At 40.1% G+C, this 7451-nt stretch overlaps 1 non-coding gene across 1 annotated transcript; it reads right to left on the bottom strand.

Moving 5' to 3' along the window:
- Nucleotides 1-87, bottom strand: TRNASTOP-UCA (transfer RNA opal suppressor (anticodon UCA)). The gene has a single exon. It is a non-coding gene; the product is annotated as a tRNA-Sec (tRNA).
- Between the last annotated feature and the right edge of the window lie 7364 nt (nt 88-7451).

Genomic DNA, 7451 nt, shown 5'->3' with positions numbered 1-7451 from the left:
CGCCCGAAAGGTGGAATTGAACCACTCTGTCGCTAGACAGCTACAGGTTTGAAGCCTGCACCCCAGACCACTGAGGATCATCCGGGCGAAAACAACGCTGGCTCCAAAGCTAAATAAATTCCAGAAAATACTACTTTTTACAGTTATGGTCACGCACTTTGGTAACGTTAACTAGTCATCTTTACTATCTAGAAATTCTTTTTACCTATGTTCTACAGCCTATATCCTCCCCAAATGTTGTTTCGGCTTATAAGACATGAATCATCCCTGCTCAAAAATTACTTCATTTGCATAGCGCTAAGCATTCTGGGAAGCGACTCCCCAGGTCTTGGCCCACTTGCCTGTAGTTGTTTTAAAGGCCAGAAGCCCCGTTTTCCAAAGTGGGATAGCAGGGTTTTTTAGAGGAAAGACTCGTAATTTGGCACTCAGAATCCCCCTCCTTGAACAATCTGAGTTCTGCTGAGTAGTGAACGGGTTCCTGTAGAGTATCCAGTTCTGATTTAGCCCAGCCCAGGGCCAAACGACTTCTCGGGAGAGTGAGCAGGGAGCGATGTGACTGGCGCGCCACCTGCCGGCCTTATTTGGAACTACAGCAATCTACGGAGCCCGGTGTGCGTTCAAACGTTTATTGAGCGCCTACTGCGTCCCAGACGCTGTCCTAGGTGCTGGGAGTAAGAAGTGGCCCAAACGACAGAAATCCTTGTTCCTCCTGAGAGGGACGAACTCCAGCTCATCAATGTCTACACCGATATTTTTAAAAATTTATTTATTAATTTAAAAAAATTAAGAACAAACAAAAACATTAACGTATCATTCCGTTCTACATATATAAATCAGCAATTCTCAATATTATCACATAGTTTCATATTCATCATTTCTTAGAACATTTGCATCAATTCAGAAAAAGAAATAAAAAGATAACCGAAAAATAAATAAAACCATAACAGATAAAAAAGATTATACATACCATACCCCTTACCCCTCGCTTTCATTTGTCACTAGCATTTCAAACTAAATTTATTTTAACATTTGTTCCCCCTATTCCTATTTTTATTCCATATGTTCTACTCGTCTGTTGACATGGTAGATAAAAGGGGCATCAGACACAAAGTTTTCACAATCACACAGTCACATTGTGAAAGCTATATCATTGTTCAATCATCATGAAGAAACATGGCTACTGGAACACAGCTCTACATTTTCAGGCAGTTCCCTCCAGCCTCTCCACTACATCTTGAACAACAAGTACACCGATATTTTATGGCCAGGGAGAATGAGGCTCAGAAAGGGACAGTACACTACCCTAGTTCACATAGCTCCTCCACCTCCTGGAATAGAACCTGGAGCATCGACAATCGCCATCAATGTTATTTTGACCCAAACAAGGGTCCTTTTATAACTTAAGTCAGTGATCCTTGGAAGACGAAGTCATCCGTATGAAACTATCCGTGGCTCCCATCTCAGAATAGATGCAAAAGTTCTCACCACGTATAGGATTTATAAGGACCAAGTAGCAAAATGGCAGAAGAAAGTCCCACATTGTTGGTAGTTATTTTAATGTAAGTGGATTAAACTCTCCAGTCAAAAAGCAGAAACTGGTAGAATGGATAAAAAGCATAGGCCAACTATAAGCTATATACAAAAGGCTCACCTTAAATTCAAAGAAAAGTAAATTGAAAGTGAAAGGATGGATAAAAAAATATGTACCATGATAACAGTAACATAAAGTAAGCCAGAGTAGCTAAACTAATCTCAGATAAAATAGACTTTTAGACAAAAACTGTTACAAAGGAAGAAGAAGATAAAGGGGTCAATTCATCAAGAAGATATAACTATTATAAATACACATGCAGTTGACAGCAGAGCCCCAAAATATATGAAGCAAATATTGACAGATTTGAAGGGAGAAATAGATGGCCCTACATTAATAGTAAGAGACTTCGATACACTACTTTCAATAATGGGTAGACCACCTAGACAGGCTATCAATAAGGAAATAGAAGACTTATATGATACTGTAAACCAAATAGAAATAATAGATTGTGTTGGCTTGGCGCTATGTACCCCAGAAAAACATGTCATTCAATTTAATACATTCCTGTAGGTCCTGCAAATAGGACCTTTTGATGAGGTTACTTCAGTTAAATGTTTGGCCCAGTTGAATTGGGTAGGTCCTAATCTTGTTACTGTCGTCTTTTATAAACAGAATAAAGTTCAGATAAACAGAAAGAAAGCCATTGGAAGTAGCCAGGAGTCAATGAATCCTACAGAAGCCAGGAGAGGCCACCATGCCACGTGCATTGCCATGCGACAGAAAAGCCAAGGGCCAAAGATTGCTGGCAGTCAGTGCCAGAGAGCAACCATCTGGGCGAAAGCATCACCTTGATGACACCTTGATCTTAGTCTTTTAGCTTCAAAGCCATGGGGGCCAGAAATTCCCATTTTTTAAGTCAACTTATTGCATGATATTTGGTTTAGCATTCAGGAAGACAAAGCACAGACAAATAAAACGTTTCACCCAACAGCAGTAGAATAAACATTTTTCTCTAGTGCACATGGATCATTCTCCGGGATAGACCACACTTAGGTCACAAATCAAATCTCAGTTCATTAAAAAATACTAAAATCATACAATGTATCTTTCTGACCACAATGGAATGAAGCTAGAAATCAATAACAGAAAGAGAATTTGAAATTTTACCAATATGTGGAAATTAAACAACACACTCTTTTTTTTTAATTAAAAAAGCTTTTTTTAAACACAAACACGAACATTCTTATCATATGATCATTCCATTCTTGGTATACAATCAATAACTCACATATCATCACATAGTTGTATATTCATCACTGTGACCATTTCTTAGAACATTTGCATAAATTCAGAAAAAGAAATATAAAGAAAAAAGAAAAAACCTCATATCTACCTCCTCCTTACCTCTCCCTCTCATTGACTGCTAGTATTTCCATCTACCCAATATATTTTAGCCTTTGTTTCCCCTATTTTTTCCTATACCCCTTATCACTCCCTTTTATTGATCACTAGCATTTCAATCTACTATATTTATTTTACCATTTTCCCCCTATTATTTATCTATTTTTTAACTTTTTTATTAATTAAAAAAATTAACAAACAAAACATTAAGATATCATTCCATTCTACATATACAATCAGTAATTCTTAATATCATCACATAGTTGCATTTTCATCATTTCTTAGAACATTTGCATCAATTCAGAAAAAGACAACAGAAAAAGAAATAAAACGTAACAGAGAAAAAAAAAGATTATACATACCATACCCCTTACCCCTCGCTTTCATTTACCACTTGCATTTCAAACTAAATTTATTTTAACATTTGTTTCCCCTATTATTTATTTTTATTCCATATGTTCTACTCCTCTGTTGATATAGTAGCTAAAAGGAGCATCAGACACAAGGTTTTCACATTCACAGAGTCTCATTGTGAAGGCTATATCATTATACAATCATCATCAAGAAACATGGCTACTGGAACACAGCTCTACATTTTCAGGCAGTTCCCTCCAGCCTCTCCGCTACATCTTGAACAACAAGGTGATATCTACTTAATGCATAAGAATAACCTCCAGGATAACCTCTCAACTCTGTTTGGAATCTCTCAGCCATTTACACTTAGTCTCATTTCACTCTTCCCCCTTTGGTCGAGAAGGTTTTCTCAATCCCTTGATGTTAATTCTCAGCTCATTCTAGGGTTTTTCTCAGTCCCTTGATGCTGAGTCTCAGCTCATTCCAGGATCTCTGTCCCACGTTGCCAGGAAGGTCCACACCCCTGGGAGCCATGTCCTATGCAGAGAGGGGGAGGGTGGTGAGACTGCTCATCATGTTGGCTGGTATTTATCTATTTTTAATTCATATGTTTTACTCATCTGTCCATACCATAGATAAAAGGAGTACCAGACACAAGGTTTTCACAATCACACAGTCACATTGCAAATGCTATATCATTATACAATTGTCTTCAAGAAACATGGCTACTGGATAACAGCTCTACATTTTCAGGCACTTCCCTCCAGCCTCTCCAATATACCTTAACTAAAAAGGTGATATCTATATAATGGGTAAGAATAACCTCCAGGATAACCTCTCGACTCTGTTTGAAATCTCTCAGCCATTGACACTTTACTTTGTCTCATTTCTCTCTTCCCCTTTTTGGTCGAGAAGCTTTTCTCAATCCCTTGATGCTGAGTCCCAGCTCATTTTAGAATTTCTGTCCCACTTTGCCAGGAAGGTCCACACCCCTGGGAGTCATGTCCCACGTAGAGAGGGGGAGGGCAGTGAGTTTGCTTGTCGTGTTGGCTGAGAGAGAGAGGCCACATCTGAGCGACCAAAGACATTCTCTGGGGGTGACTCTTAGGTCTAATTTTAAGTAGGCTTAGCCTATCCTTTGCAGGGATAAGTTTCATATGAACAAAACCAAGATTGGGGGCTCAGCCTATTGCTTTGGTTGTCCCCACTGCTAAACAACCAATGGATCAAAGAAGAACTCACAATAGAAATTAGGGAATATCTTAAGGCAAATGGAAATGAAAACACAGCATATCAAAACCAATGGCGTGCAGCAAATGTAGTACTGAGAGGAAAATCGATAGCTCTAAATGCTTATACTAAAAAAGAAGAAAGATTCCAAATCAGAGACCCAACTTCACAACTGAAGAATCTACCAAAAGAAGAGTAAAGTAAGCCCGAAACAAGCAGAAGAGCAGAAGGAAGGAAATATTATATTTTAGATTCTAGACAAGTAAAATAGAGAATTAAGAAAAAATAGAGTATTGATGGAATCAAAAGTTTCCAATCTTTGAAAAGATCAACAGTAGCGATCAAATTTTATGCTGACAAAGATAAAAGAGAAAGCACAGAAATAACTAAAATCAGAAATGAAATGGGGCACATTGCTACTGACCACAAAGAAATAAAAAATATTATAACAGGATATTATGAACAATGTTACAAACTAGATTACCTAGATGGAATGGGCAAATTCTTAGAAACACACAACTACCATCGCTGCAAAAAAAAAGTTCTCACATGGTCCACAAATTCCTATATCTAGCCCCATTCATGCCTCTGATATCACCGCCTCCTCATCTCCCTTCACATGCCCTGCTTCCAGCCCACAGGTCTGTTGAAGACACCAGGCATGTTCCCTCCTCCCTTGAAGGTCCCCCTTCCTGGATGTCCTTTCCCCAACATCTTCACATGATTAGCTCTGGCCTTGTATCGGTTTGTTAATACTATCAGAATGCAATATACCAGAAATAGAACGGCTTTTAAAAAGAGAATTTATTACATCACAAGTTTACAGTTCTAAGGCCATAACAATGTCCAAACTAGGCCATCCAAGCAAAGATACCTTGACTCAAGAAGGGCTGATGGTTCCAAAACATCTCTGACTCAGCTGGGAAGGTATGTGGCTGGTGTCTGCGGGTCCTTTGGCTTCTGGTTTCAAACAGCTTCCCTGGGGGCATTTTCTTTCTGCAACTCCAAACATCCTGGTCTCTTGTTAGCTCTGAACTCTTCAAAATGCTTCCCCTTTTGAAGGACTCGAGTAAACTAATCAAGACACACCTTAAATAGGTGGAATCAGATCTCCATCTAATCAAAAGACCACACCCACAGGTGGGTGCCTCACATCTCCATGGAAACAATCTAATCAAAGCGTTCCACCCTAAACAGGTCTGGCCCCACAATATTGGATCAGGATTAAAACCTGGCTTTTCTGGGGGTACATAATAATTTCATACTGGCAGAGGCCCTTACTCAAATATCACCACTCCATGGAGCCTTCCTTGACCACCAGATTTAAAAGAGCAAGTCCCATCACCCTATCTCCTTATGCTGCTGAATCTTCCTCTATCACTGATCACCACCTGACCCGATTGCTTTTTGTGGGTCTGCTCCTGATAAAATGTCAGTGCCGTGAAACCAGACTTAGGTTTGTTGACTATTATATCCCTAGTGCCTACAGACTGCTTAGCACATAGCAGATGTTCAATAAATATTAGTGGGAAAAATTAAAAACATCCCTATCCTTTCCTGGGATGCAGTCTCCCCATATGCAAAATGGGACTAGTATAATGGATCATAATAAAACGATGAATTTAAAAGTCAGCTACAAGGCCAGGCAACTGGAAGGCATTCAACAAAGTTTGCTTCAACCTCCAAGTTGTTTCCTGTTTCCAACGAAGTTGCCAAGGATGGGTCTGGGGCTTTAGCCATTCCTGGCCCCATAATCTCAAACAGTCCCTTTCCCCATTCTCTGAAATGGATCAATGGACATTTTCTCTATCTAACAATATAGTGTAGGTAAAACCATCTTTAAGAAATTTTGCATTTTCTGTTCGGAAATTTAAAGTAGTCTATCTGCTTTGTAAATTCAAATGCAAGAGAAGCCCATTCAGCCCTTTTCTTTTAGTTAGATGGCTGCTGCTAGGCCCTGCTAGACACAAATTCAGTGCAACAGCATTACCTATTGCTGAAGTGTGCCATGCGTTGCGCGGGCCAATGAGATGATTTTAGGTGATGCGCGAACAAACATTTTAAATGTTAATCGCTTTGCATTTATTTTTATTGTTATTTTCTATTTCTGGCAAGCAATACTGGTTTCCTTTTAAGGTGGTGAATTACTATTTCCTTTTTTTAAAAGACAGTTTTATTTTTTTAAATAGATCAATTCAAAGAAAAGATTTAGGAAAATAGCAGATTGGGTAAATATCACAAGAGTGGTGAGGGAATGACTGAACTTTGGGAAACAATATCATAGCTAATGACAGCAGCTTCATCTTTTTTTTTTCTTCTTTGCATGGGTAGGCACCAGGAGTCGAACTCATGTCTCTGGCACAGCAAGGGAGAACTCTGCCACCGAGCCACTGTCCCACAGCCCAACAGCCCGACAGCAGGTTCTTTTCATTGGGCATTTATATGTGCCAGGCTCTCTGCCAAGGACTTTATATGTACCAATGGTTGTGTCAACCACTTTCCAGTTGAGGAAACTGTGGCTTTGAGAGACGAAGTCATTTGCTCAAGGTCACAGAGCCAAGCAGTAGTGGAGCTGGGACTCAAAACAGTCTGAAGGACTTTAGACCTGTCTCCTCCTCCCCGACTTTACAGCTTTAGAAATCGAGTCCCAGAGAGGCCAGAGGCTCTGTACCTGGTCTGGAGGCAACTGGGATGGAGAGAAGTGGATGGACGTGACCCGTGTGGGAGGTAGGATGGACAGGGCTTGGTGACTGATTGAATGTGGGAGGTGAGAGTGACAGAGGGTAGTGGGGACGTCCTTGGCCTGGGGATCAGGGAAGATGAGGTGGCGGTTTGGATGTGGCAGCGGGGAGTCATCCAGAAGGCCTTTGAATGTGTTGGGCCGGGGCTTGCGTAAGAGGACTGTGTGTGGGGATCGATTGGCGATGTCTGT

Source organism: Tamandua tetradactyla, chromosome 16, assembly GCF_023851605.1.
Source record: "Tamandua tetradactyla isolate mTamTet1 chromosome 16, mTamTet1.pri, whole genome shotgun sequence".
Classification (NCBI taxonomy): domain Eukaryota; kingdom Metazoa; phylum Chordata; class Mammalia; order Pilosa; family Myrmecophagidae; genus Tamandua; species Tamandua tetradactyla.
Note: the sequence above shows the minus strand (reverse complement) of the source record. Positions and strands in the feature narration are given on the sequence as shown.